Consider the following 10,856-nt stretch of genomic DNA (forward strand, 5'->3'; position numbering starts at 1 on the left):
ACAGTAAGATAGCAGCCACCTACAAGCCAAGAGAAGAGGTTTCAGAATGAAACATACCTTGCCAGCACGTTGATTTTGTGCTTTCCAAACTCCAAAACTGTGAGAAATTTCTGTTGTTTAAGTCACTCAGTCTGTGGAAGCCAAACAGACTAAGACACATATTTTAAAAATGTAAAAATTTATTGAGATATACATGAAACTTTATACACTTTATGTATATTATTCCTCAATTAAAAAAACACACCCAAAAGACATTTATGCTTGGTACTATTAGGTTGGTGGAAAAATAATTGCACTTTTTGCGATTATTTTAACCTTTTAAACTGCAATTAGTTTTGCACCAATCTAATACAAATACTGCTGCTTCCTTCATGTTTTTTAAAGATGAAAATAATGAGGGGAATTTATATTTATTAATATTCAAAAATGCCCACACTATATTAAGCGAAAGAGGATGTTAAAAAACTAGCAAACTATTCCATTTTAAAAACCATATGTGATTCATATATATTTAAGTCTGTTGGGATTGCAAATAATCTTTATTTCCATGTTTATAGTATTAGGGATTTCTAGTGCTGTGGTGAGTATTATTATACACAAGAAAGCTATAAAAGAAAAGAAAGACATTTTTAAATATTTGATTGAAAAAGCCTTATGGAAGTTACTACTATTGAATCATTTTATGAAGTTAAATAACTTCTACTTCCAAAGAGTCTGATACATTACAGGATAAAAATTTGAAGAAGTAGTAATAAAAAACGTTGATTTAATGAAAAAAATAGCCTTTTGATTAAGTTAGAAACAAGAGGTACCAAGTCTGAAATATTTCTCACAATAAAGTCGACTATAGTTTCTTTGTTGAATGAATTTGTAATGGGCATCAATAATTAAGTGTCCCTCTAAGAAACTAAATGACCTGTGTCCCTTTCCTCGAACTTGAAGCAAGCTGAAACAACAAAATAGGTGGAGCCATGCATGTTTCAGATTCATTTAGAACAAACTCAGCCCCAGACCCTAAGGGGTAGAGAATGGAGATTTTCACAGATTTTCACTCTCAGAGAGCTGTGGATTGTTTTAAAGATTCTGAGGACACTCTTATGTCTACAGTACGAAGAGAAGTTGATTGATGTCCCTCTGGAGGGATTCCACATCAATAGTGTCCACTTAGGTCTTTTCCTGAGAGAAGCAGAGCACCTGGACTTCCTCGGCCCTGGACGTTCTTTGGGGAGCCAGACCAGAGTGCATGTAGAGCTTGTTCCAGGCTAAGTTGAAACCCTGGGTCCTATATGGAAACCCCAGCACGTAAGCCATACACACTATGGCCCCTAGCACACTACGAAGATGCACTTGGCTTTCTGGTTCCCTGGAGTTTAGGCTCTCTACACATCGCACAATGTGAAGATTGGGATTTTAATCGGCTATATTTTACTGTAGAAAAAGTGCCATCAGGAATTATTTAGCAATTTAATACAAAACTCAAGCTCTCACTAAGGTGGAAAGGAAATAGCAAAACAAACGATTATTCTACTTGTATTCGTATAAGTTATTTTCCATAAGAGAAACAGAATACAAAGAATGAAAAGGCAGCATTTGTTAGTATATATGCATACTGGTTCTCAAATATTTCTTAGCTTGAAAACCTGCTACAACATGCGCCACCTGCTGGTATTATTGAAATTACATCAATCAAATTATTTTCAGTCAGAGATGTTTGAGGCCTTGAAAGGTCAACCTACTATATTCCTTTTACTCTTAAAAAAAAAAAAAGAAAAAAAATAGCTAAGACAGTTCATAGGCTAATTCTGGGAAATACATTTTACTTCCCTAAACTAGTATTAGCCTAAGTTATGGTCAACTTTGTTAATAAGATCACTTTGTGTTGTCTCTTACAACTTCATCTATCATCCTAAATTTATCTTCCATCTAGCATCATAAATATTTTTCTTAAATCATTTACTTTCATTTTAAATTGTACATTTTCAAATCTCCATTTCAATAAATTTCATTTTCTCATCTTTTTCTCCTTCAAATACCCTTTATAAGAAGTTTTCAAATACCCTTTATAAGCATTAAAGTGTGTTTCAACTTAAATCCAACGTGGTCTACAGTCTGTGTGTGTGTACGTATATATGTATATATCTTTAATTTTTCCCCCTTTTTATTATGAAAATTTTCAAACATTCAAAAATAGAACTGTGGAATGAACCCCCACGGACCCATCATGGATTCTCAACAGTTATCAACTCAGTGTTTCACCTGTCTTTCTCCCTCCCCCTACTCACTGTATTATTTTGAAGCAAATATGAAACATCATTTTTTCCACCTATAAATATTTCACTATGTAGCTCCAGAAGTGAAGACTTTTAAAATATATAATTAACCTTAAAAATTGCTTCTTAATATTATCAAATATCTAGTCAGTGTTCAAATTTCCCTAATTGTGTCACCTTTTTTTTTCTTTTTTCTCTTTTTAGACAGTTTGCTTGTTCATATCAGGGTTAAGATAAGGTCCATACATTGCAATTTGTGGCTCTAGTTTTGGCTTGTTTTAATCTATAGGTTCACCCCCCTTTTTTTTTTCTTCTTTCTAATATGTTTGTTGAAGAAGCTGGATCTTTGGCCTTGAGGAGTTTCACACAGTCTAGATTGCTACAGACTTGTGTCTTTTCTCCTCCTTTCCTTCCTGTATTTCCTATAAACAGGTCTAGAAGCTTGATCAGACTCAGATTTAATTTTTTTGGCAAAACTATTTCATAGGTGGGTTAGCTACTTCCAATGGAAGGTGCAAAATATTTAGCTGCGTCTTTTAAAAAGGTTTCAAAATGATGATATTTTATCGTTCTATCTTCATTTATTAGCTGGAACTGCTATAAAGAGAAACTTTCCCTCCTCAACGATTTGTTGCCCTTGCTTTGAAATTTTTAAAAGGAAAAAAATTGAAATTTTGCGAAAGAGGAGAGGTGATCAAATTCAAAAGCTTGTTTTCTGAACAATTTCTAGGATTTCCAAATTCTATTTCAATCTTATTTATTTTTAGATTGTTTTAATTAAAATATAGCTAATGTGCAATATTATGTTAGTTTCAGGTGTACACAATAGTTATTCAACATTTCTATACCTAAAGAAATAATCACCATGATAAGTCCAGCAACCATCTGAAACTGTACCACACGATCCCAGTGCTATTGACTATATTCCCTATGCTGGACATTACATCCTCTTATCTTTTTTCTTTTAACTGTAATATAGAAATTTTCTGCAATTTCCAAATCCAAAAAGTTTTTTTAAAACCTTATTTTTCAATTAAAAATTTAGAAATATCTTTAAAAACTGAAGGTTTTTGGTAACTTATTTGATGGCAAAACTGACCCAATGCAAACCGATTTGGCAGACACACCTGACTGGGTCTGCCCTGTTGGCGTTGAAGATGGAAGAAATGAGTGTAAGCAGCCTAGGAATGTAAGCAGCCTTGAGAAGTTGGAGAAGGCAAGGAAATTAATTCCATTTTAGATCCTCTAAAAGGAACACGGTCCTGTAGACACATTTCAGACTTCTGACCTCCAGAACTGTAAGATAATAAATGTGTGTTGTTTTAAACCACTACATTTGTGGCATTTGTTACAGTCGTAGTAGGAAATGAATAAAGATTTCCTTGGCAGGTATGCAAAAAATGAGTTGCTGCCCAAGCATGCATGGAAGATAATTAGTTATGCTGCGGGAGGCAGTTGCCATAGTGGCTAAATGCAAGAGCTTTGGTAAGAGGGCCCTTACTTCTTAGTTTTGTAATTTGGTGCAAATTTACTCTTTTAAAAAATAATAAAAACAAAACAAAAAATAACAACAAAAAATGGGGAAAAAAGAATAAACTTCAGTTCTCATTTGTGAAAGGGAGATAATGGTATTTTTCTCATCGGATTTTCATGAGGATTAAATAAGAAATAGCACATTATATACAGGGTAAGTGCTCAATAACACTTAAATGACAGTTATTAAATGACAGTGACTGAGGAGGGAATAGAGAATAAAGAAAAGTCTCCAAAGAAGGAGAAATGTATTTCCTCCAAAGCACAGATGGAGGAACTCATTCTGCACAGGGCAGAAGGCACTGTTTTTTGCCTTGAGGGGAAGAAAGAAGAAAAATGGTGTGTGCAGATGGGTGCTCAACAAACATGGGTGGAATGACTGACTAGATAAGGACAAATGGGGTGACCCAGAAACTGGCAAGTGAGATGCAGGTGAAGAATAGCTTTACTGAGAGGAGAAGAGGAGTAACTTAGCTTAGATCCCCTGCATCTTGGAGAATAGCACTTATTAAGGAATCAACAAGTGTCTGTTGAAAGAATGATAGAAGACTGTCATCAGAACATGGATTGTACCCCAAAGAGTCTGATTGAAGTCATTATTGTCAAAATTACAGGTGTACACAGAACAACCCTATGACAACAGCAGCTCTTAGCCTCATGCTGGAGGCAGGATGCTGACATCTCGATGCGTGACAAAAAGACCTCTCTCAATGTGACCCTGACAGCCTACCAGTCCCACAAGCTGGGATCTCATTTCCAATAACAGATATATTATGCCTGCTGTGACAAGTTTCCTTGGAGTTAAGAGTATTGACCAATCTCACTTAATAAATAATTAGAAAAATAAGATAGATTGGGGAATTTATGATTTAAGAGGTGGAACAGGTCTTGCTGATTCAAAATCTGGCCTTGGAGTGGGTAGTTAAAATAGAGTAGAGGACGAAGGTCTTTGGAGATGAAACCAGGAAACTAAGGCTAGGGATTTTTTAAAGAAATAGACCGTATATTTTTAAAGCAGTTTTAGGTTCACAGAAAAATTAAGTGGAGGGTACAGGATTTGCCATGTGGAAACCCCCTACCCTCACATATACACAACCTCTGCCGTATCCCCCACCAGAGCAGGATATTTGTTACAATTGATGAACCACAGTGACACATCATTATCGCCCAAAGTCCATAGTTTACATGAGGGTTCACCCTTGGTGTTGTGCACCCGCTGTTTGGACAAATGTATAGTGGCATCATGTACCCACCATTACAGTATCATACAGAACAGTTCACTGCCCTGAAAATCCTCTCTACTCTGCCCATTCATCCCTCCCTCCTCCAACCCCTGGCAACCATTGATCCTTTTACTGTCTCCATGGTTTGTCTTTTCTGGAATGTCATATAATTGGAATCGTACAGTATGTAGGCTTTTCAGATTGGCTTCTTTCACTTAGTAATATGAACTTAAAGTTCTACCATGTCTTTTCATGGCTTGATAACTCATTTCTTTTTAGTATTGAATAATTTCCCATCGTCTGGATGTACCATAGTTTATTTATCAAGGCTAGGGTTTTGAACCACCCACATAGATACTAGAATCATAGTAGATGGATACTAGGAGTGAAGTTGGAAGGATGACTATTGTCACTTGGCAAAGAACAAATGAAGGATAGTGACCAAAAGGAAAAGGAGAAGAGAATGATAGAGTTGGTGGGTATAGACTCAAAATAAATTTCCTTTTCCTTAAATGAAGGTGAAGTATTATGATTTGGAGGGGGCAGTGGGATGAGGATAAATGCTGATTCTCTGCCCCCAACCACCCCCAACTCCTATGATAGTAAGGAAAGGAAGACACAAAATAAGATACAATGTCCTTAGTAAGGGTTGGATATCATCAATTAAGGTGAGGAAGCAGAGAGTGTTCAGTGAAGGGGTTGAAGATACAGCTGAGTGGAAAGGTGTGGCACAGACAACAGCAGCAGAAGGAGAAATTTGGAGAGAAAGCAGGGAGACAACCAAACAAACAAACAAACAAACAAACAAAAATAAACAGGAGTGAGATGAATGAAGGGGTGTGAATTTGACAATGGCTTTGACAGAATTCTTGTGTCAAGATATTTCTGGGCTGACCCAGAGACTTTAAGTGGTGTCAATGCTTGAGCACATTCTCTATTTGTGGTCCCATGGGCAATTTGTAGCTTTTGCCTAGGGTTCCAAATTGAATCTTGCTGATAATGGTTTTTGTTTGTTTCATTGTGGCTGTGGATGGAAAAAGAAAGGAGTTCTATGTAAAGGACCCTCACAAGGTGATCTGGTCATAAATTCCTAACTGGGCAGGTCTTGGTGGGTAGTCCTGCCCTAGGCCTATAACTTTTGTAGTAAAAGGTTTTAAGCCAGCCCTGTCCATTGTTTCTGTGTATCTAGGTTAAAACACCTTTGAAATACCAAAAGTAATACCCCTCGAAGGGGGTATTAACCCTCAAGAGAGCACATAATCTTGTTAAGTATCCCGTATGTGGGGACAAAGCCCCAAAAGAACAGTTTCCAGGCTCTCGGCCTCACATAGAAAGGTGCTGGCTCGGGTAGTAAATGGCCATCAACTGTGATCAGATGGCCAGCAGCTGTGGCTAGTTGGCCGTCAGCTGTAACCCGTAGGCCATTGGCCACTAATATAACGGCTGTGGCTATGCTAGCAGGAATGGAATGGGGGCTAGCAAGAAGATGGTGGCTGGCAAGCGCGGACTGCTGTTAGGCAGATTATGTAGATCCTGCTTCCTGTGTCTCCAGCCCAGCCGCCAGCGAGAATATATTGGTTTGACTCCCCTATCTATGGCTCCGTGGGTGTTCCTGTTTGGCCTTACCATGTCCTGTGTTCTTGGGCGGGGAGTGGGACCAGAGACCCTGCATGACAAATGGCACAGCGAGCAGGGTGTCCCGCGTGACACCGTAGTAATCCAACCCCTGCCTTGCTTTCTCCCCCTTCCACGTAATCTTCCTTAAATTCCCTTCTTAATTTCAAATGCACAAAAGAAGCTGCAAAATTGTTAGTCTTCGGAGCATTTGAGGTCTTCCTCCCTGGCATTTCAGTTTGGCTCAACTAAACTCTTATAAAAATTCTCTACAGGTTTGAGCGTTTATGTCGACAGTGCCTTATTACCTAATTCAGCCTTAAGAGGTATGGTGGTGTGTTTAAATCTGGATTAGGATGAAATGCCCTGAAGCAGTGGTTCTCGACTCTAGTTGCACATCCCAATCATCTGGGGAAATTTTACAAGCTCAGTCTTCACCCTACCCAACTGAATCAGAATTTACAGAAGTAGGACTCAGCCGTCAGTAATTTTCAAGCTCTTGAAGTGATACAAATGTGCAGCCAAGATTGAGAACCACTGCTTTTGAACAATTTACAATTTATAAAGTGTAAAACAGAGTAAGACAAAGCACCAAAGGACAAAGTGTTATGTAAATTCATGGAAGAGAGAAATGTGGGGGATTTGGAAAGATTTTATGAAGGTCATGCCATTTGAGATGAAGGATTTAAAAAGATTAAGATTAGGGTAGGGGGAGAACAATCTCTGATAAAACTATCAAGTTGAGCAAAAGTATGGAGTTTAGAAAATACTGGACCTGATACAGTCACTGGTTCCAGTGCCACATAAGGTAATGAATTATAGGAGTAAAGTGAAAGAAAAATCTGAGAATATACTTGTTACCGGAGAGTGGGCTGTTCTCGGTGCGTTGTCCAGGTTTTGGCACCTCGAGCAAAGAATTGAATGAGATACCGAGGTAAAGTAGTGAAAAAGCAGTTTATTAGAAGAAAAGGTGTGCTTCAAACAAATAGAAGCGGACCCGAGCAGCAGAGAATGGCTCAAGGGCTCATTATTAAAAGAAAAAGTACACTCCAAAGGGTTTGGAGTGGGCCTCTGAGCAAAAGCAAGGCTCAAAAGGCTCAAAGGGCTGAGACTGGCCAGGACTTGGAGTTTTTATCCTTTTTTTCCTCTAGAATGGGCTGTTCCTTTCCGGGTATTGGACCACTTGATTGACACCTGTGGTTGACAAGAGGCTATTATCTCATCATTTTAGACTGCACATGTTTCTTCCCAGAATTCAGTCTGTTATAATAATATTAATAAACTTCCAGGCATATGTATGATATTATAATGATGGTATAATGAGGCCCAGGTGAAATGAAGGTAGTTGCGGCCTTTACTACACAGGTGCAAATAACTGGTCTAATCTAGTTGGGTATTTTGTACCCATTTGTTCGTCAGAGCGATAGATAATTACAATGAAAAGGAGAAGTTTTGGGCAGAGAGGGGAGGTCTTTTGGGCAGCTGCATTCTGTGGATTATGTAGGAATGCAGAGGTCTGATGCCTATCTCTAACTGCCTGCCTTGTTTTCCCCTTGAGACATGATCCCCATAAAATCTCTATGGGAAATTGAGGGACAGAAGGTCTTTTCTTCTGTATCTGCTTCCTGCTGGACAGGGGCGTAGAGCTGTCCCCACCTATTGGGGGATTCATGGAACTCTGGCCCTATCTGATCTCAGATGATCTGATCAGATGAGATCAGATGAGAGGAAGGGGTCTTGAGAGCTGCCTGGAAGATCACATTGGCTTCTTTGGTTGTGACTGGCAACCTTGCTGGGGTATCATCTGTATCCCCAAAGCCCCTGAATGAGGAAAAATAGGTTTTAATTAATCCATTTAACCAGCCATTCAACTGTTGTTAATTGTCCAGGAGTCAGGCCCAGAATGGGTAGGAGAGAACACTAGGCTTCAATGATTACAATCGACAAGTAGGAATCACAAGTTTTAGGGTAATTATCTAAAGCAGGCACAAGAGATTTCTATGATTCAGGTTAAAAACAATCTATTATTTATGATTAAAAAACTAATGGAGTTAAAACACTAAAGAAAGAAAACTTAGAATTTCTGTAGTGAGAAGCCCTTTCATTTGGCTCGTATCATACTGAGTTCTAGACAAAGAGGGCCATTGAAAGTTTTGATACACTGAGAAACCCATTTAGAGTTTTAGAAAAGACACATCTAGAAGCAATGTGCAAAATGAAATGGAGAGAGCTTGAAAATAGAAGGACCAGTTATGCGGTTTTGCAATATTTAGTTTTAGGGTGGAATGGGAGTGGAAAGCTGGGGAGACAGGCAGAAATGTGATGGATCTAGACCAGGGGTGTCCAAACTTTTTTCAACGTTTTTCACCAAGGGCCATATACGGTAAAATACACAAACAGCCGGGCCACTCACTCGAGGTGAAGTACGTATTGCCTCACCTGGTTTATTTAAGTAAACTAAATATATTTTTGGAATTTGCTGCGGGCCAATTAACAATGGATTGCGGGCCGCAGTTGGCCCATAGGCCGCAGTTTGGACACCCCTTATCTAGACACTAAAGGACGAGGAAACCAGGATGTGGGGGATAACAAAGAGACGTCAAAGTTGATGAGAACATTTTAACTACAAGTATGGTGTCATTCACAAAAATAGAGAAGTCAGGACTTGGATGGTTCAATGGAAAGATGGTAAGTTTTATTTTCACTGTTCAAGTAGAAAAACTTTAAAGAGATCTAGCTGGAGATATTTAACTAACAAGTGGGGAGGAAGGCTAAGAGATCAAGAGAGTTTGAAGCTGGAGACAGATTTGAAATCTGCTTGGGGGTTAACAGTGGGAGCTATGGGAGCAGGAGAATTGATCAGTTCAGCTTTGCTGATGAGTAGCAGGTGCTCACTGAACATGTTTTATTGTTGTTATTGAAAAAGAAAGCAGAATTGTCTAGACAATCAACATTTGGGAGAAGAAGAGGAGTTGAGTGAGGACCCAGAGAATGAGTAGGAGGGGACGGGAGGAAACCCAGGATTCTGCAGAGTTTTGGTTATCTAAGGCAGAAAAGGTCAAGAAGAACTGGGGGATCCACTGTGGGAAATGCTATGTGGGGGTTAAGGAAACTGTGAACTAAAAACATGTTTGGCTTTGGCCAGTAGGCAATCCTTAACATGTAAGCTTTAGGAGGGGAAGATACTTTTGTTTGTTAAAAGACTGCCTGTCACATTGTGCTCAATAATGAAGTATTGAACAAGTAATTGGTGGTATTTCAGAGAACATTTTCAGGACACTGTTGGGAGCAGAAGTCAAATCTTAAGAAAAAAGTAGAGTTGTCACTTTCCTAGAAGACACCCCATTATCTCTCTCTTGTCCATTTTCCATAAGTAGTCTGAGTGATGCTTTAAAAAAGAAATCAGATCATGTCACGTTCCTGCTTGAAATGCTTCAGGGCCTTCCATTGAACATAGGATAAAACCAAACCAAACCATGTTGCCTGACATGGCAAACCCTGCACAACGTGGCCCCCAGCTTCACTGACCTGTGCACCACTTTCCCTCTCACACACAATCCGCCAGCCCTCTCCATGAATCTGAAGTTCCTACCTGTTCTTTTTATGCCCTGCATGCGAATCTTGTTCCTGCATTAGGGCACTTGCATGTGATTCCTTTTAGCTGGAATATGCTATGCCCGCTTTTCACCTCGTTAACTCCCTTCTCTTCCTTTATGTCTCTGTTCACGTTACAACGTCCCCAGAGATCATTCCTGAGTACCTGGTAGAAAGCAGTCCTTTCCTCAATTCCCATTGTCCTCATATGACTTTGTTTTATTTCCTTTCTAGGACTTCCCTAGGTCTTGAATTATCTTTTTCTTTAAAAAAATGTGTTTATTGTCTGTCTCCTCCCATTAGAATATAAGATATGAAAAGAGAAGGAAAATATAAGATATAGTGTGGGTGGGGGGAAATAACTACTGAATAAAAGTTCAGGAAAAGCAAAAGGAAGATGGAATCAAGAGCTCTATGGGAGGGATGAAGTGCGCTTTCTTCCTCTGAAACAAGAGCAAGGAAGGTAGAAGAGAGCAGAAACATCAGGGAATCTGAGGCATAATGCGTTATGGAATCTGATGAGTTCTTTTCCCATCAGCCTTTAGTTACATGGTTAAATTGGTTATGAGAAGAGCAGCGAACTACTTGATTTTTACCCTGCCAGTTGGCTCTGTAAGATATG

The sequence above is a fragment of the Rhinolophus hipposideros genome (assembly GCF_964194185.1).
Source record: "Rhinolophus hipposideros genome assembly, chromosome: 4".
Lineage (NCBI taxonomy): Eukaryota > Metazoa > Chordata > Mammalia > Chiroptera > Rhinolophidae > Rhinolophus > Rhinolophus hipposideros.